Source organism: Vipera berus (genome assembly GCF_964194415.1).
Source record: "Vipera berus genome assembly, chromosome: 4".
NCBI lineage: Eukaryota > Metazoa > Chordata > Lepidosauria > Squamata > Viperidae > Vipera > Vipera berus.
In genome coordinates, this window is record NC_138206.1 from 59,724,358 (window position 1) to 59,745,111 (window position 20,754).

The 20,754-nt window shown below is 36.5% G+C and overlaps 1 long non-coding RNA gene across 1 annotated transcript; it reads right to left on the bottom strand.

Annotated features, from left to right (window-relative positions):
* Positions 1-12,814: 12,814 nt before the first annotated feature.
* Positions 12,815-20,697, bottom strand: LOC308668209. The gene is made up of 3 exons (XR_014026474.1): positions 20,436-20,697; positions 15,694-15,950; positions 12,815-12,903 (listed from the first exon to the last, which is right to left on the bottom strand). It is a non-coding gene; the product is annotated as an uncharacterized lncRNA (long non-coding RNA).
* Between the last annotated feature and the right edge of the window lie 57 nt (positions 20,698-20,754).

Consider the following 20,754-nt stretch of genomic DNA (forward strand, 5'->3'; position numbering starts at 1 on the left):
ATGTGGTACGTACTTCAAAAGGTCAATCAGAAACCGGAAACATTCGATCGTATTCTATTTCTTAGGTTTCCATCCTTATCACTGGATGCACAATATTAGCAGAGAGGGCGGGATTTTCATTACATTCTCGGGTTATCATTCGACCGTTAGTCGGTCAGTCAGTCAAACGGCTTTGTCACTCATGATCAGCATGTTCGTACGCGCCCTTTCAATTAGTTGCGGAGCGGCTGCATTTCCGCGAAAGAGCTTAGGGCCTTCCAAGCGCCGATTGTAGTTACGGCTGGGCGGGCGGCAACCCCCTTGGTGGGGATGCGCAAGTGATAGTGTGTGTCTGCGTGCGTGTGTGTGTGTGTACTCTTTGCCAAGGCGTGTGCCCCTCCCGCTACCCTTTGGGACGGCCTGGGGCGTGGTCCTTCTGGCACCAACGAGTAATCATGGCTTCGCCTTGAGCGCCGTCTGTGACGAGAGGAATCAGTCCGGGCACGGAGCCGAGCCTTAGCGGGACGCTACGAAGAAGTGGGCGGTTGCCTGAGTGGCGCCTGTTCCCGTTAACAGATCTGGACTAACTGGGCGGTATTTCGCCGCTCTTCGCTAAATGCTCCGCGCGGGCTGAACGGAGAAATGGTGCCGCCTCGTAGCAGCGGCGGTCGCAGGGTGGGTGGGTGGTTCTGGTTGCTGCCGGCTTGGCTCGCCTCCTTCGCGAGAGACGAGCTACGCTTTTAGGGGGCCTAACATATATATATATATATATATATATATATATATATATATATATATATATATATATATATATATATATATATATATGTATGTATGTATGTATGTATGTATGTATGTATGTATGTATCTATCTATCTATCTATCTATCTATCTATCTATCTATCTATCATCTATCTATCTATCTATCTATCTATCTATCTATCTATCTATCTATCTATAATTGACTTCTTGCACGGAAAAAACCCGCCTTCAGTTATTTCACTTATCAGCGCTGGGGGGGAGGGGGGAGCCTCTCCCCCCTCCCCCCAGCGCTGATAAGTGAAATAACTGAAGGCGGGTTTTTTCCGTGCAAGAAGTCAATTTTTAATGCAAGGCCTTGAGCTCATGCCTTTGATGCAGGAGGAATAAACTGCCCAAAGGCCTCTTCGGAGACTCCCTTCTTTCTGTGCGGATTATCTTATCTAGGAATAGACATGCGGGACGTGTTAGGGAGGGAGAGCGGTACGAATGACTTTTGGGGGGGGCGGGGGGGAACCGTACAGTGTGGGAAGTGAATGTTTCTTGGCTCCAGCGAGAGTTCGTGAAGTAAACGTCTTCGGATTTTCCAGTTTCTCCCATGGAGCGGCGAGAAAGGAGGCATGGAAGAAAATATGGAAAAGAAAGAACTGAAATAGCTTGCCTTTCCAGCGCGCTGTACTAGCTGTTCCCATATTTCTCATTTTGTATTTCTGCTAATGATGGTGTGTCACCGTTCAGCATGTGCTGTATTTGTAAATGCTGCCCTGAGCTCTTTCCTGTAATGTGATTTCCAAACTTCACATCTGCTTTAAAGTAATAAAGGTCTACATAATGACCATGTGTAATATGCTCTAAGAAATTCCTGGATTTTAATGGACAACAGCTAGTGCTAATGCGTGACATGTTCTTGCTATATAGGCCAGTTTTGTAAATAATCTTTGAATCTGAAAAGAACTGGAATTTTCTAGTGTGATTGTTCTTAAAATATGTAGAATGCTATTCTACCTATTTACAAGTCTTTTTATACGTTTTAATGGTATGCCCAAAAATGCCAGTTTGGTTTACCTAAAATAACTTTACTACAGTGTTCCATTTTTAAACGTCATGCTGTATTCTTTCCCAATTATACTGTGGAAGCAACCTGAAAAAAAGTTAATATTTTAAAGCAGTAGCCTCTGAAATAAGTATAATTTTTAAAACATGTTTGATGTTGAGCATTGTGTTTTGCTCTCCAGTTTAGCTTACCATGGAAAAAATAAGTTTTGCATCTACATATTTTTTTTTGGTTACATGCTCTGGGTAAGTTTAAACCAAATTGATTTACAAAGACTACCATCAATTAGGATTATATAATTGGTTATAACTTGTTCCTAACCAACGGGTTGCTGAATGTGACATTTCTAAGGAGAGGATAAGAAGGTGGCCAGTTTTGTTCATTTTTTGCCTGCTAGTATTAAAATCCATGTCCAAAAAGTTGTTACTTGTCACAGATACAATTGATTGGTGCAAGATGCTTGTTGAGATTATTGTGTGAGACGTAAATTCACAGAGATAATATTAACCATTGATCAATAACACAAAACCTAACTGATTTAGTGGGTGGGTGGGGAAAAGCATGAGACTTCCCAAATAGGCAGAAATAATTGGTTCATCAAATTTATTGGTTGGCTAAAATCTTTTGGCAGACATAAAACAAGAGCTTCTTTAATGCTGCAACTTTTCGCTTTCCACACCTCATGCAAACCTATAGGTACAATTTAAATCAGAACTGGAATATGAAGAGCTTTGCCCATAAGCACTTGGTCATATTAAAACAGTCTTATTCTATAACAGGGGTGTCAAACTGCTGGCCCATGGGCTGGATGCGTCATGCCAAAAAGGCGCCCACCCCATTGCCGGCAATGGAAAAAAGTGATATGTTGCAACATGTCACCTGACATTGCGAGTTTGACACCCGTTCTATAAGTATACAGTGTCTGAAGCCGTATGCAGTTTGCTCTTTTCCATTATTATTTAACATATGATGCAAACATGACAGAAAAGAAGTAGGTAAATCTATACATGCAATCCATGTAAATTATACACAAAACTTCTACAATGATCTCATAACTGGATGTCCAATTCAATTTCCAGGCAATTGCCTCTGGCGTTGCTTTGTGAAGGTCTTCTAGAGAAGCAGAGCACACACAAGGTGGGCAATCTTACACAATATGTTTAGTAGTTTGCGTATCAGCACCACAATCAAAATAAAGGGGATCTTTCCATCCTCAATGATACAGGGTGGAGGCAATTCTTTCATTATCACACCTAATTCTGTTCAATTTTGTCCAGATAGAGATCAGTCAAAACCAGGTGGTTTGGTAGATGGATCACTAATGGTCAGACCACAAGAAGGTACATTTAACCATTCTTCTCTCCAGGCATTCTGGGGGTTAAACTGGGCAGATGTTAAGTGAATCATTGTTTTCCATGCTGGCCTATGGGGTTTCAATCTTGTTTTGGGCTGTGGATTGTCCTGGTGAATAGGGAGGACCTTGTTTAGCATCCTTGACCATAACCGAATATAAACTTGTCACCTTATGTGGGACAGTATGATATTGCTAAGTACTAGTAACCAGTGCGCACAAATAGCACACAATGTTCCAGAGATGATACGCGTTGTCTGGTGGAGTTGGACATCAATCGAGTGTGGTGCTGTTAGGTCACATGCTGGCACAATATTTAACTGGAAAACCAAAGCCAAGGCTGTTGTTCGTAGGGTGTTAGCATCAGCACCCCAGGATGTTCTAGCAAGTCTGTTCAGTAAATGGTAGCTTTTCAATTTTGTAGCTATTTTTTCCAAGTATGGTCGGAAGGGTAGTGATCTGTCCAGTGTTACCCCCAGGTACTTTAGAGAGTTATTACATGGTAAAATATGGTTCTGGAATTTCACTAAAGACTGATAATTTGCGTACCTATTACTGAAGTGGAATGAGGCTATTTCTGTTTTTGTTAGGCTTGACTAGAGGTGCCATTTTTTGAAGTAATCCAGCTTCTGGAATTCTAGAGAAAGGATGTCCTCTGAATCACTGAAGTTGGTTTTTTGGGCTGTGAGATTGATATCATCGGCATAATTAAATTTCTTGAAACAGTTTCAGGCAGATCATAGATGTACAAGTTAAAAAGAGGAGAAGATAGCACTGATCCTTGTGGTCGGTTATATAAATTATTCAATTTATGATATCAGTCTCTATTAAATCCTGTGAAAACTTGAAATAAATTGTTACTCAACATGTTGTTAATCAAGGCAACGGTTTTATGGCAAGGTATTGATTAGTTTGAGAAGACTTTCTCTCCAGATAGTATTGCAGGCTGCTGAGAAGTCAAGAAAAAACAGAAACACTTCATTTTCCTTGGGAATTGTCTCTAGGTAGGAAGTTGGTCCAAGGACTTGATCACTACAGTCAAGTTTGGGGCAAAATCCAGATTATTCAACTTTTTCCAATTCAATTCCTTGTAGTTTTCCAATGTAAATTATAAGAAAAAGCACCCTTCAGACTTTTTCTCAGTGAAGGCATACTTTAAAAATAAGGATGTAGACAAGCTACTAGAGACAATATATTATCTGAATATTTTGTTGGCTTATAAGGACTTGAGTGGATGTGTTGATCTGAGTAGTTATAAAAATGCCTCACTGATTAACTGTTATTCTGGCAGGGAAAAGAAATGTTGAAAATCAGAGCAGTAGGTATTTGGGATAAGATTTTAAAGAGGACAGAAGTTGTTTAACTTCACATATGTCTGCGTGAGCCTGAATGAGTTTTATTTCTATTTGACTTCCAGTCTGGTTCTGGGACTGAAGTTAATTTCACTTTTATCAAGAATAACTACATAGGAAAGTACAGACTCTTAGGGTTATGCCAAACAAATTCTTCTTTAAATTAAATTTCCTCAAGGCAATTTTGTGAGATAATTTTAAGAACTACAGCTTCAACAACTGGTAGTATGTGACTGTTCATGTCTGGGCTCAGAATCTAAGCAAGGTTAGATCTGGCTAGGTTTTGGATAAGAAGCAGAGGTTACTGGGGATACTGACTCATTAAAGAAAGCAATGGCAAACCAAGAAAACTACATTAACATAATTTTAATTAATAAAATGGGGCATTAAGTTGCCACCAACAAATAAGATGAATTTTAATTCAAATAAGCTGCAGTGCTGATATTGATGTTGACTGCTGCCTCACAAGAGTTTCAATAACTAGTGAGTTTGTAGTAACTCCTCTGAAAGTGGTTTTTGGATTATGAATACATCTGACTTCGTAATGTGAAATAGTTTCTATCAATTCTTGCTGTTCTGTCAGTTTAATTTTTCCTGAAAAGTGATGGGGTTTACCTTAGTCATCCGTTCTAACACAGATCTTACATTAGCTTTTATTTATCATAAATTTGCCCTTCCCCCCAAAGCTCAGTATGTATTTAACCTACTTTTTAGAAAACATTTGAGAATTCCTATTCAATAAGAACACAAAAAACCAAGTTGTTAATTTGTATTCTCCATAACTATATTTTTTGTGCCGATATTGTTACATTAATTTCCAATTTTGTCTGCTTATACAACTCAAAAACTGCCCAGGACCAGATTATCTAAGAACGACTTGTTCCCATAGCAACTTACCCATTCCATCAAATCTTAGAGACCTTATTCCTGTGGCTCTAAGTTTAGAAGTTATATGCATAGAATCTGGGCCCTTCTGTGATTGCTTTTTGAACTTTCTCCTGAGGGATGGTTGCCAGGCAGTAACTTTATCATCTGCCTGTCACTTGAAGGCTGTCTTCTTGATCTCTGACATTTAGAATATCTATATACAGTGCATTGCTTGCAGGAGTTGTTAGACTAAGGGCCATCACACTATCAAGTCTTCTTAATATGCAGGCAATAGGAAACTTTAAAAAGAACAGCTTTCTCAGAACAACAAAGTTTGCAGGTTTTATGAAGTATTTCCCCTAACATCAGTTTCATGCAGCAATAAAATTGGTGGATATGTATAATTAATATGTGTATCATTTCCCATAGCTAACAAACTCTTGCTTAAAAGTTCTGTTAAGAGTTTTCTAGCATTTCTAGTATTTCTTTTAGCCAGTTGGCTAAAAATTTTTGTTCAAATTGCTAATCTACCAAAGAGCTGATTAGTGAAATTTTTTAAAAGAATGTTGAATTAATGGTGCTTAGTTAATCCAGGAAATATTTCTTTCTCGAATAAGAGTCAATTACAGATAATATGTGCATTTATTTGTTTAAACATGTATACTTTTTTAGAAGTTAAATTATTAATAACCAGCATATTATTATAACATTTGCAGAGTATCTCAATCACATGACTATGATTTTTTATGGTTTTTTGCCAGTTTCCAATGTTTACTTCTGATTTCCAGCAAAAAAATGCCCATTGAGTAAAATGATTTTGCTTAACAACCATAGAGTTAGCTTAATGACCACCATTAAAAAAATGTCATCAGGGCCAGTCATGTGGTGATTGCTTAGCAACTGCAATCATTTACAATCATAATTCCAGGTTGAATTGTGGTCTTAAAATCGAAAACTTGTCTTTTTGTAGACAAACTACTGTATACTTGTCTTTTGCTGATCAGTTAGATTCAAATTTCTGTTACATCTTAAGGCTACGTACATTCAAATATCTGAATCTCAGTGTTATAAAAAAGAACAAAATAGCCTGTTAAGCTACAAACTCTTAAAAATCCCAGATTTTGAATTCCTCCTTTAAAATTTTCAAAATAATGTCAAGGATACAAGAAACTCTAAAATATATTATCACTTGTATTTAAAAGGTGACTGAGTTATAAGAATGCTGTTTTATTGTAGGTGATTTTTGCAGTTGAGGGGGAAGAAAAATTTGGTAGCCGACAAGTATCACAGGTTAACGTCAAAAAATTATGTTCCAGGAACATTTCAAACTGCTAATCTAGATTCTGAATTTACAATTGAAAAGTTTTCCAGTGCTTTGCAACAACAGACAAACTCAATTTTAATATTTGTCCACTGCAGTATAATTTCTTAAAAATTACGGTATGTCAGATTATTCTACTTGTAATTGCCAAATCAAAATGCATTAGATGGGCTTGAAGTTCTATATTCCATATGCAATAATTTATTAAGGAGAATTTTTTTCTTTAATCTACAGTTTATGAAAGTTATAGTTTGTACTGAACAGTACTTTAAGTTTAGAGCATACTCTTAACATTAAATACTTCCTCTGTGAGGGAAATGGGCAGTTTTAAAAGGACTTATGACAGTTTTTCACACTTGCGGCCACTTACAGCATCTCCATGGTCATGTGATCAAAATCCAGAAGCTTGGCAACTGACTCATATTTATGGCAGTTGCAGTGTCCCAGGGTCATATGATCCCCTTTTGTAACCTGACAAGCAAAATCAATGGTCCATCCAAATTTACCTAACCACATTACTAACTTAACTGCAGTGATTCATTTAACAGCTATGGCAAGAAAGGTTGTGAAATGGGGCAAAATTCACTTAACAACTGCTCCCACTTAGCAACAACAATTTTGGTTTCAAATTGGGGCCGTGAGTCGAGGACTACCTATATTGTTGTGTCCATGGAGTCATCAGGACTCCATGGACATCAGGACACCGTGACTTTAACTTGAAGACTGTTTTATTTTGTAATGTTTTCTGAATAAGCATAATGTTTTTTTTTGGGGGGGGGAGGCTGGCATTTATGGTTATTATCATCAAATTTACTTATCTGGAAATTAAAGAAATTGCTTGATAGTTTTGGATGTAGCATGCAAATCAGAAATAAATGTTTGCGATTGATAAAAGAGCCTTCTCATGTTAGGTTTCCTCTCGATTTGGCAATTGAAGTCATGTTAAAAGGTAGCATCATTTACGTGCCACATTTGTGGATATGTAGTTACTTATTAAAAAAAGTCTAGTGTTTGTTTCATAAAACATTAAGAAACCTTCCTGAAAACTTCCTAATAAATAAATAAATGCTTATTACATATCTTTTAATATCTTAATGGCTGAAATGACTTTTAATGTCGTTAAAATTCCATTAAAAACTCAATTTCAATAACAGCATCAGATTATAAAAGAGGCAGTGCAGGAACTTTTAAAACAGAAATGGGCAGCCTCAGGTGGACACGCACCTCTGTCTTTTTTATTTTTGGCAGCCCTTTGAGCCTTCCAGGTGACATCCTTGGAACCAAAAGAGTTTAAATGTGTGTTTTTCATATAAGACATTTGTGCATATTTGTAGGCACCTTAACTGAAATTATTGACAAATTAAACCTCCCTTTTCCATCAAAAGAAGGATTAGCATAATAATTGGATGGAAGTTTATTCATCACTACATTAAATATTTTCACTTCTCTACATTAAATAATTATAGTAGCAACATAAATGAACTTTCCTTTTAGATGTCAACATATTCTAATTTTAGAATTATTTACATTTTCAGTTAAGCATCTTTTTCCCCCACAGACCTTATTTTACAAGAGATGGAAACTAATTAAGGAGAGAAGCAACCTAGAACTAAGGAGAAATTTCCTGGCAGAAAATTAGAACAATTAATCAGTGGAACAACTTGCCTCTGAAGTTGTGAATGCTACAACAGTGGAAATTTTAAAGAAGAGATTGGACAACCATTTGTCTGAAATGGTATAGGACAGTGATGGCAAACCTTTTAGAGACCGAGTGCCCAAGCTGCAACCCCAAACCCACTTATGTATTGTCGGGTGCTGGGTGGGCGTGGCCCATTGGGTGGGCGTGGCTGTGGTGGTAACGGCAGACTGGATGGGACTAAAAAGTTCAATCAATTCCAACTTTACAACTTTTTCCCGCGAGAAGTTGAAATTGATTGATTGGTTGAACCTTTTTTTTTTTGCACACAGCAGCAGAGGCCTAAAACGAAAAGGTTTTATAAAACCCTGTTGAAGACCTAGGACTGGGGCAACAGTGCGTGTGCCCACAGAGAGGGCTCTGTGTGCCACCTGTGGCACACGTGCCATAGGTTCGCCACCATGGGTATAGGATCTCCAGCTTGAGCAGAGGTCCCTTCCAACTATGTTATTCTGTTATTCCAATTATAGACATGGCACATGGGGAAGGTTAGGGAAGAGCACAGGAACATTCAGCTCTCCCATCATATCTGCTGATTGGTCCTTGTTATGTTTCCTTTGACTGTACCAGCTCTGGCAGCTAATATGGAGGAAAGGAAATGGCCAAATTATGAGCCCAGTCCATTTCCAGTATGATATTTCTCTAGAGATGCACTGGATTCTTTGAGATTGCTGATACTATAGAAATCCCGGCATGTGGGAATTACAGAATATAACCAGAAACTAATGCTATGATATTCTTGGTCCTGCAAGTCTAAGGCTGAGTTATTGTAAAAATATTACTGTACTTTCTTAAATTCTTAAGGTATTATTTAAAAAGTACAGTATGTTTGATGTTGTAGGTTGGAGAAATGCTGTACTAATCAAAACATTTTAGTAAGATTTGTCATGTCAGCAAGGTTAAATTAAGTAAATTATGTAACCATATTAATGTAAACATGTTTGAAAAATGATACTTATTCCTTAAACGTTAGTTAGAATATATCCAGTGTTACAAAATATGCTAATTTTAGCTTATTTATTTATTTTCAAAGCAATCTTGTGATTCCAAATTTATTTTTAAGATTTGTTTGAAAAATATTGATTGCAGGAGTTGGAAAAGAATATGCTATAATATAAATCATTTCTTGGTATGAAAAGTTAAGGAAAACCAAGACACCATGATTAAGTACAAATTATATGCCACCCAAAGTAATTTCTCATATGATGGCCAGCAATATAAATTTAATTAATACATAAATAAATTATTGAAATTGTTAATTTAAAAATCTTGCAATTTTAGTTCATAATTATGATTGAATGTTATAAGGATTATTTTGTTTAAATAAATGTTATATTTACTAAAACATAAAAGCAAAATAAGTTACTTTTAGCTTGAAAAGTTGCTTCTGTTTTTTATCCTTAAACTAGGAATAATGGAACAGCATAGCAATTAAACAGGATATATATGCATCAGGAACTAGTATGTTTCATTTGGCTGGAAACAATTTTGGAAACCCATGAAAGCAAGATTAACAGATAAAATTAATAAATGGCTAAGACTGTTCTCAGTTATCACACAAACAAATCTCAAAATCATGATGGGTTTTCTAATAATGAAATAGAAATTTCCCATCTTGATTCTCTCTACAACTTATATGACATTTTTAGAATCATTCTGTTAAAAATTGGAGGAATAACTTCCTGTTATTTTCAGATTCAGAATTTCATACTTAACTAAAAAAATGTGGTTTCCTAATTAATTAAGATGGAAAAAAGGGAAAGGATATAGTTTAGACCAGGCATGTCAAACTGCTGGCCCACAGGCCAGATGCATCGTACTGAAACCGCGCCCATCCCATTACCGGCAATGGGGGAAAAGTTGCGATACGTCATGTGATCATGTGAGTTTGACATGCCTGGTTTAGACCATAGAAAGACAATTCCTCACCATTTGCCTGTATCAAACTCAAGGCATGACAGAGCACTAAAAATAGTATTAAGAGAATGTAAAAATGGGTAAAATTTATTAATACATTGCTATATCAGTAAAGGAGAATATTTGTAGCTCAGAGGTAAAATGAGGGGTCCTTGGTGTTCTCTGAGCTTGGTTGTTTTCTTGCAGACGTTTCATTACCAAACTAGGTAACATCATCTAGCACAGGGATGTCAAACCTGCCACATCACATGACGTGTCGCGACATATCGCAACTTTTTCCCCTTTGCCAGAGCTGAGATGGGCATGGTTTATGTGTGACACATCCGGCCCTTGGTCCGGCAGTTTAACACCCCTGACCTAGCACTTGGGTCCAGAACAAAACAACCAAGTTCAGAGAGTACCAAGGAACCGTCATTGCAACATCAAGGTTTATAAAAACAGAAACTTACATCTAGAATATTGTATGCATATTTGCCAGTTCCCATCAACCATTCCTTAAAATAATTTCGTTTTGCATTGTTTTTTACTTTTTTATTTTATTCTATTTCTAACATATCATGTTATTACTATTCTGTGTTTTATATTTTGTATTCTGATATGGCTAATGGCTAATCAATAAAATATTACTATACATCAGTGCTTTTTTTGTACTCACACATGTCATACAACCCGCCTTGCCTACCCTACAAGGTTCCATCCAAAAAAGGTGCCGGAACTCCGTTCTGAGCGTTCTATGACAAAAAAAGCCCTGATGTATATCATAGTAGTGTTCTTTCCAAGTCACCAGTGAAATATGAGAAGCCCTAATGAAACAGGGTCAACAGCAAATTTCTGAATGAACAATAATGACCCCATAATGCAGGAAGAATTATCAAATTTGGAAAAGAATAATAGTGAATCATTTTTTTTAATAATGTTCAAGGAACAGCACAGACTAAATGAAATGCAGGAACAGCATCTGGCAAAAGAATTGACAACAAACAAGAGAGAAAACATCTTATGTTCCTTTGCCTCATGTGTACAAATTTTTAATTCCTTTTATACTTCTTTGAGATCTTGCCTAATAGACTGTTATTAAAGAGATCGGTAGAAAACAATACAGGGATCTTGAAAGTTGGGGATACAATTTTATCTACTAAATCTGTTTAAACAATCTATGCATTAATAAAAACTGTGGTTTAAGAAAATATAATATTAACTTATACATCCATGACAGAGCCTTGGTGGAGCAGTGGGCTAATGCCTCCTTAAGTAACACCAGCTGCCTGCAATTAGTGCAGGTTCGCATCCCACCAGGCTCAAGGTTGACTCAGCCTTCCATCCTTCCGAGGTAGGTAAAATGAGGACCCAGATTGTTGGGGGCAATTAAGCTGACTTTGTAATAATGCCGCTTGGGTGTGTGTGTGAAAGCCCTAATAAGCAGGCATATACATAGAATGAAGGGTACTGCTAAGCTTGTAAGCCGCCCTGAGTCTTCGGAGAAGGGCGGGATATAAATGGAATTTTTAAAAAAAATTGTTATAAAATTATCTGCTGATTTTGTATGTTTGCCCACTGACAAAGAAATGATCATTCTATAATTTTAATGGTAGGTTTATTTTAACAGTGAGAGACAGAATAACAACAAAAAAAAATCCAGAAAAATGCATTTCAAAAAAGTTATAAATTGATTTGCATTTTAATGCAACCGGTCATGAAAATAGAGGAAAATTTAACTCCAATGTTTTTATTTATATAACTGACTAGCAACAAACTTCTTAAATTAGAATGTGGCCTTGATTTTAAAATTGTTATACAGTATTAACTCCTAGTTTTTCTCAGAGCAAAAATACTGGCCTTACATTTAAAATGGTCCAGAGTATATAAGAACACTTCAGAATATGAACAGGCTTTTTATTCAAATAACTTTACATTTCATTCAAAACTTAATAATGCCATGCAAAATGTTTATGTGATATAAAATGTGATGAATCAGATTCAGGCAGTTTAGTCAATATGATACTTTATTGTTTAGTCAATTGACCATATCAAACATGAGCATCAGCCGCAGTAAAATAAATGAGATAAGACGGTGAAGTTAGATAAAATACTATGGTGAGATAAAAATAGAACAAAATATAGTATGCAATATAAAGATAGAAGGGTAAGATAAAGTAGTTTAGGGTGAAATAAAACTTTCATTAGTTGTCAATTGAGTATATCAAATATATAAAACTGATACAAAAATGCAAACTGATAAAAAGAAAAAAAAACTTCTTGATAGTCACTCCTACAGTTAATGCCAACCTGATAAAGGTGTTTTGTCCTCTTTGAGATGGCCTTTGAAATGAAGAGTGCAAACTTAACAATAAGTAAGACTGTTTTTCCTAGTTGCCCGAATATTTTTAATTCTTAAATAAAGGTCTAAAATAAGCAGTCTTTTCCACAGAGTATAAATTGCAGTCAACAAGAATTTGTCCAGGGTCTTCAATGGCTGGTGCTTCACAAGTGCACACTCTTTCTTCAATTGAGACCCTGTGGAACCAGCTCCCCCATGAGCTTTGGATGGCCCCAGATCTCCAGTCCTTTCGCCGTGGCCTCAAAACACTCCTTTTCCACCTGGCTGACCTGGACTGACAGGGATTTTAATTATGTTTTTAATTTTTAACTCCAATTTTTAATTTATTTTAATTTTAATTTATTGTACAGAGGCCTTTAATTTTAATTTTATCTTAACTTCTGTATTTATTGTATGTTATTGTTGTTAGCCGCCCTGAGTCCTTCGAGAGATAGGGCGGCATATAAGTCCCAATAATTAATAAATAAATAAATAAATAAATAAATAAATAAATAAATAAATAAATAAATAAATAAATAAATAAAGCCTGCCTTGTTTTAGCATGGAGTCTAATTGTTTGAATGGACCTCTAGCAGTTTAGTCATGTTTAGTTTTTATAAAGTCATGTTCGATGTTTGATTTTATAAGGAAGATACTGGAGATAACATCTGTGTCCTGGATAATTTGGGGGTGTTAATGAAATTAAAATATTATGGAGGTGGTTAATTGAGTAGAGAATACCCCACCTCCTCCTGTGAGCTCTTTGCTCCCTTCCCCTCCATATTGTTTAGTTTTACTTTCATTGAATTTTTAAATTTTAGATCTTTATTTGTTGTTTTAATGTTTTATACTCCATTTTATTCAGTGTCCGTAAGCTGCCAAAGTCACCTTTGACGAGTTGGACAACATGCGAGTTTGATAAATAAATAATGCAAGCCAGCGTGATCATTAAAGCAATACTGCCCCATAAACGAAGGCTGTTAAAACATAGCATTGTTTTTACCAAATATCTTCTTCACCAGGAGCAGACCTTAATCTTTATTAGAAAACCTATATCTGAAAATGTTCTAATTCAGCTACAATTAAGATTTCTACCTATTAGTCTAATGACAAAAACTGAGATCAACATGGTGTGAAAGAAGAATTATAGTGGAAAAATGGAGTTTGAACATCTGTCCTTAAAGCTAAGAAAAATGAAAGCGACCACCTTGTCAGTGCATTTGCTTTTATGCAGCAGCTAGTGGGATTTTTTTCCCCCTAGTCTTTTAATATAAGTAAGTTTTTTTCCCTTAGGATTTTGTTGTTAGCATTATGCTTATTAATTTTTATGGACAAAAGCCGTTTCACATGGTAGTATTGCAGCTGAGAGAGCCAGTTTGGTTAAGGCATTAAGCTAGAAACTGGGGGCCTGTGAGCTCTAGTTCCACCTCTGGGACAAAGCCAGCTGGGTAGCATTGGGTTAGTCACTTTTTCTCAGCCCAATAGCAAGCCACTTCTGAAAAACCTTGCCTAGAACATCGCATTGGCTTATTCAGGCAGTCTCTAAGATCAGACACAATCGAACAGAAAGAAAAAAACTGCAACTAACTACTTCATGGTGGCTTAAGAGTAAATCCTATTAATATTTAGAAATCAGGCTTATAAGCAAAATATACATAAATCAGATGAACTGTCTCTTATAAACAGAAAGAATTACATGATAGAGTTTTCTTTAATGGCATGAAAGCAGCCGGAAAACGTATGCTGAAGTGTCTGCTTGACTAAGTGTAAAAAAATCAGAATTATTTACAATTCTTTATACAACTAATATAGTTTTCTTTTTGTGAAAGAAACAAAAATGTGATCTCTCATCCATCAGAAATCTTTCGAGATCAAATTTATTTCATTGTAAATAATTCGCAATAAAAAGAAATAGCATAGCAAAGAAGAATCACAAGCAGCCAGACTTAATGAACAAATAGTGTTCAAACACTAATAGGCTAAAATCGGATCCTATAATTTTATTCTTCTTCAAAGCAAGGCAAGATAGTCAAACAAAAATAACTACCACAGCAATGTAAAATATTAACTATGAATATGCCTCAGTATTAATACTGTACTTGAATTTGTAATCAAAATATGCAGTTAAGGATGCTTAAGAAAATGTGTGGCAACTCACTACATCTATAATGCAACAGTTATTGTAAATGTTGAAGCTGGAGCAGTGTGAATCAGCAATGCTTAGGACAGACACATTTGCAAACACTGAATAAACATTTGTCTCTTAAGCTAGCCAGGAATGGAATGGAAAAGTTCACTGATTCAAAAAGGCTTTTCTGTGAATTGGGCAGCCATATAAATCATAGAAATAAAATAACACATGTTACTTGATTACTTTTGTTTGCTACCTTCTGTAGCAGTAGAGATTAAACCAACCGTTTAATCTTCAAAATAATGTGTGATGAAGCATAGCAGATTTTACACACCACTGTTGTTGGATACTTTCAATTCAAGGGAGAAAAATGCTAGTTTAACACTAGTACAATCAAGAACAACTTAAATTTGTCACACTTATAAATCATGGGCATTTGACAGAAAATAAAATGTGGCCAGAATCTTCCCTCTTTCTGTTTGGTTAACTGGCAAATTAGGCCTCTATAGTTCGAATGGTGACCTTTTCAGGAGAAATTTTTAAGGTAAACATCACCACCACAATTTTTTCTAGACATTTTTTCTTGACCTCTGTGAGAAGTTTTATATCCAAATATATTTTATTCTTTATACTGTTTCTATCTTCCCTTAAAATATTAACAGAATCCATAATAGTCTGAGAATCATGTGTCTCCAAGTTAATCAAATTAGCAAACTTGCTCAAACTCCAAAATAAGTTACCCAGACCTAATCCACATATCAAAAGATAAAGTCTGCAAACACAAATTAATTAAGTCTCCCAGCAGAACTGTATGTTCACAGAGAGAGAGAGAGAGAGAGAGAGAGAGAGAGAGAGAGAGAGAGAGAGAGAGAGAGAGAGAGAGAGCCCTCAGCACATAGACATTTCCACACCCTGGACAAGCTCCTCTTATAAAAGTTTGGCCGTGTACCCCGTTTCTCTGCAGCCTGCAGTTTTGCTTTTAGGAATAAATACTATTTTTCTTTCTTCACATGTCTGGATCTCATTTTTATTTATTCTTGTGCAACCCTGGCTCGAGTTGGAACGAGTTGGAAGCCCAAATTATTCTTCTAACAACTCTCTCTGTACTTTGCTTCTTCTTTTCCCAAACCCTCAGTGGTTGCACTCTTCACTCATTATCTTCCCATTTGTGAAAAGCACTTAGTTCAGTGTGGTTGAACCCACACCCTAAATAATAAATGAGAATAAAGCAGATAGAAAGTGGTGGGCAAATATAAAACAAGTGTTATTTTAAAATTTAACAGAAGGTACAGAAGACTCAGAATAAAGCATGGTTGACAAAGCATTACAAAATACATTATTAGGATGGGGAAAATCACTTTGAATAGCCTGGGAAAATAACTCATTAACCAAGAAAAATCACATTTTCTCTACCTCCAAATCTACAGTTCTTTTAGACCACTCTGAATTACAATATATCTCTGCATCCTCAAACATTGCAGAAAATTGAAAGCCTCGTTCATTATTTGCAAAAGTATCTCAAAGTACGATAATTTAAATTCAATTTTATCTGAACCATCCAACTTATATTGAGTTTTGGGTTGTCCACAATTAATCCTAATAAGTCACAAGTGAAATAATTTTCCATGAGAATAACATGGTAGCATTTCCTACATATAGATAAACAGTGCTGCAAATATTTATCACGGACTAGTACTCCAGTTGGGTGGGATATACATGAGAAATCTCATTCTTTTTATTCAATGCTCTTTTGTACATTCATTCTTTCCATTGTGAGATGAAGAAAAACTTCAAAATACAAGTGTTAACACAATTTAAAATATTGCTTTCTACCTTATCCATTTAAAACCAATCCCTTTCTTAACTTCCATTGTCTTTTGTGCCCTCAGAGACTGTTCATAGAGTTGGAGGGGGGGGCATTGAATAATAGTCATTGTTACACGCATCTACAAAGGATCAATAATTTGCCCAAGCAAAAGAAAGATTATTTGATCCAGTTTTTTGAAGATTTCCTTCAGGAACCGAAAAGGGGTTAAACAGAGAATTGCTGCTGCTGCTGCAGTATCCCCCTACCCACATAGGAACCAATGCATCTGTTCTACCTTGCCCCAGGATTTCAAACATGGATCTTTCTGATAACTTTCTCTCTTCCACCAAGAACTTGCATGTTTTGTAAGTATGCACTTTGTGCGTAAGTATCTTCAGCTTAGTTTTTGACTCCTACTGACTGCCTGGACAAGTTCTTGCAGCTTTTTTCCTATTTAAAAATATTTGTGTAACTATGCTTTGGGGTTTAGGAAAAGAATTATAGAGACTTATTCATAGCTTCATGACTTAGCTATCGCAGCATTGTTTGATAGGGTCAATGCCTCTGGCATTTATTGTATAGTGTTTTGCTTTTTTTTAAGGTTATAGTGCCCAAAGCCATGATTTATTAATACTTTTATTGGCACAAAAAAGTTTCTGGGCTCATCTATATAGTGCAGGACATGGTTTCAAACAGGCATAACTTTATCAAGGGAATTGCAATCTACTTGTATTACACAGAAGTTAAAGTACTTTAAGTTCAGTGAGGCTTACCCCTCAATTGGTGCATATAGCATTGCAGTCTCTGCAATTACTAAGAGCTCAGTCAAATATCCATGTTAACGTGCTATCCTCCAGTCTGAGTCAGCAGAAAAACATACAAGCACAAATCACAATGCCCCCTACTGCTGCACCTTATTCCATCTCAGGAACTGCATCATCAGTATTCTTCTTAGTTTTAACGTGGGATATATTAAGAAAAACAATTGGGGAATTATCCTGGCTTAATTTTTCCTCCCACTGAGCATCACTGGCCACAGGAGAGCAGCCACTACTTAGTCACCCTAACTTGCATGGGGGCAAAGTTGGGCGACTGTAGTTGGAGCCTGGGATTGGGGGGGGGAGTTAGCCATCTTTCAGAGGTTCTCTGTGCCATTTATTTAGGCTAGGGTGGTGTCATCAGTTTAGCACCAATCTTTGAAAACAGAAGTGGATACCCTGGTCAGAGTTACGGATGAGGGGTTATAAAGATTTTTGGCAGTACTCCCTCTTTGTTCACCCGATGCTCTGGTTTTTTCCCCTGTGACTTATTATTCTATTCAAGAGGTATAAAGGTAAATGATAATGCTTGGTGCTACAAAGAAGTAACAAGATGGGCATCCAGTGGTTGTGGCTGGCAACATCCAGCGATAGCTCTAAAAGAGACAAAATGGTACTTTCCTGCCACATGCAGTAAAAGAAGTACTTTCAGGCAAAACATTTTGTCAGGCAGAAACAGTGAAAACTTGAAATGTACCCATTGGTTGTGGAACTAGCAACACATGGCATCCAGAACTCAGCTTTCTTTCCCAGTTTAAATTGACTTTCCATGCAGTAGAGAACTAGTTTCTTTCAAGAGAGGAAGACTCTTGTTTTGAAGTGCAAAACTATTAAACCTGGTTGTTTTTTTTTTAAAAAAGCTTCTAATATTGTGTCTTAATATATACAGTCATACGGTCGGTCCATGTGTAAGAACTGGCAAGTGCTTTGGAAAGCATTAGTGGGTGCCTGTCACCACAGATGTCCATTGGCCATGGACAGAAGTGCCTAGTGACCTGAAAGAGTGGGGGTATGGCCAAAGAAGCCAAAGGTGACCAAATAGAGCTGAGAAGATTCCAACTTCTGACTGCATCATCAACCATTATTCCCAATGAAGCATACTAGATCATGTTCATGTGAAAAATATGTTGGGAGAAGAAAAGCATTTTATTCTGGAATAGCTGACGATGACAAAGTTGCCTCAGCTGTGGGCTACAGAAATTTTTTTTAAGACTGTATCATGAGCGAAAGTCATTTAAAACCAGTTTTCAAGGCATGCCTGTACCTCTGTTAGGGAAACATAAGGATGAGCCCTTATTTCAGTTATATGCTATTAGAGATATATAGCAAGGAGTTATATGAATATTAAATTAAGAAAGTTTATCACTATTTCTGGGCCTTAAAATGGATGTTATTTATTTTATTTTTTCCCTAGTAATCTTGCACACAAAACAGTAAAAAAAAGGATTAAGTTTTATTTCAATAAGAGACTCTACTTCTACACTGCTATTAAAAAAGTCCACAGTACAGATAATCTTTATGGACAATTGCTGAATCTATGGAAACAGACTCAAAAATCTGGGACTTTATGCTATTTACTTCATATATTTCAACCTTCAAATCTAATACAAATAAATTGGTACAAATTTTAAACATAGTATTTCATATATATATTAATTCATTTTTTTCCTAAATGGATACAGTTATCCTACAACAACTCTGAGAAAAACAGAGATAACAACAAGTTGGCTGTATTCATCCTATGGTTGTTTGAAAAACACCTGGCTAGAAAGTAGCCAACAAATATTTTAAACTAAGATAGTGTGTGAAACAAAGCTGTGTGGCTATTTTTCCAATGTGTGATACAAATGCAGAAAAGTGTGCCAATTAAATAAATCATGATCAGTTAAGCATGGATAAATATGTTGTGTAAACACAGCCAATGTTTTTCACAGCATAGTCTGTGGGAATCCCAGTCTCTCATTTCTTATGCGACAGCTCATAGGCATCATCAAAGGTCTCTAATTTAACACTGTCATAAAATAACAGATTTTTAAAGACATTATTTCAACAAATATTTTCGGGGAGGGCTGCCTTTTTAATTCTTTCTATATTTTTGGGAGCCACAGTCCCAGAAAGACTTGGTTATAGATAATTGGAAATAAACACATATTGGTTGGAGCAGAGGTCCCCAACCTTTGGGGCACCAGGGACTGGTTCCTTGGAGAGAGGTTTTCCATGGACCAGAGGGTGCGTGGTTTTGTGTGCTGCCTGCATCTCACAGATGGGGCTTTGCTTGTTTGTGTGGACCGGTTGCTGGCATGCCGCGGCCTGTTACTGGTCCACAGACTGGGGGTTGGGGACTCCTGGGTTAGAGAACTACTTATAAAACAGAACGGCAGAGAGCAATTTCATCAGATTATTTTCTAAGTGGTGTTTTGTGGCCACATCCACCATGCCAACCATGTTTTTAAACAGACAAGCTTAAGGGATATAGTACTGTGCGCTTTTTCTATAATGGCCATCTCTGGAGGGAGATAGGCAGTTCAAAAATGTGAAAATAATCAGAATCTGATGCAAACTAGCAGTTGGAAAGGGAAGGAAAAGAAGTAATGGCAAAATATTAAGGCCTTCAAAGTAACCCTATGAAATTACTCTCTCACCTAGACTTCATCAGTAAAGTATCAACTATAGGTCTTACATAAGCTCTTTAAAACAGATTCTTAATCTTTTTCTGCAATGGAGCTCTTTTAAAAATGTATTTTAATGCAAAGCACACAGATATAGATTGTATTTCAAGGTCTCAACAAACAATGGGTTAACACTTTATCAGTACACAGTTGTAATCTATCTCACATGTAAATTTGCACAATCTTCCTCTTTTTTCTCCCCTCTTTCAACTCACTGTAATTTTAATCCCACATTAGTCTAGCCACTCAGATACATAGATGAAGTAACAACTCACAAAAGGATATGCTTTTCAATGTTTCAGAAAAGGTGCTATCAACTCCTGATTTTTCACAATGCTCTTCTACAATGGAAACCAACCAGTTCTAAGGTATATATAATTCTGTAATGCTTTCTCACCCATTATCTTGGAGATGGCGACTAGATGACCTTTTATAGATGTGATCACCAGTCTCTTTGGGATAATGTACGTTGGAAGGCACAGATAGGTCTTCTCCTATCTGGTTGCTCGGTTGCCATTACTCTCGCCGCGTTTGTCCTCTCCATTACTACTTTGCTGAATTCCTTTCATACACTTCACCCACTGCTCCCTGTTTTTCACACCAACCTCTGGGAAAATTTCCACTAGATATGCCAAGGAAGGATTTAAGTATACAGGTGATGTAACACTACTGACAAAAATAAAAAAAAATATGGAATGCCGCTGAGTGCTATGTAG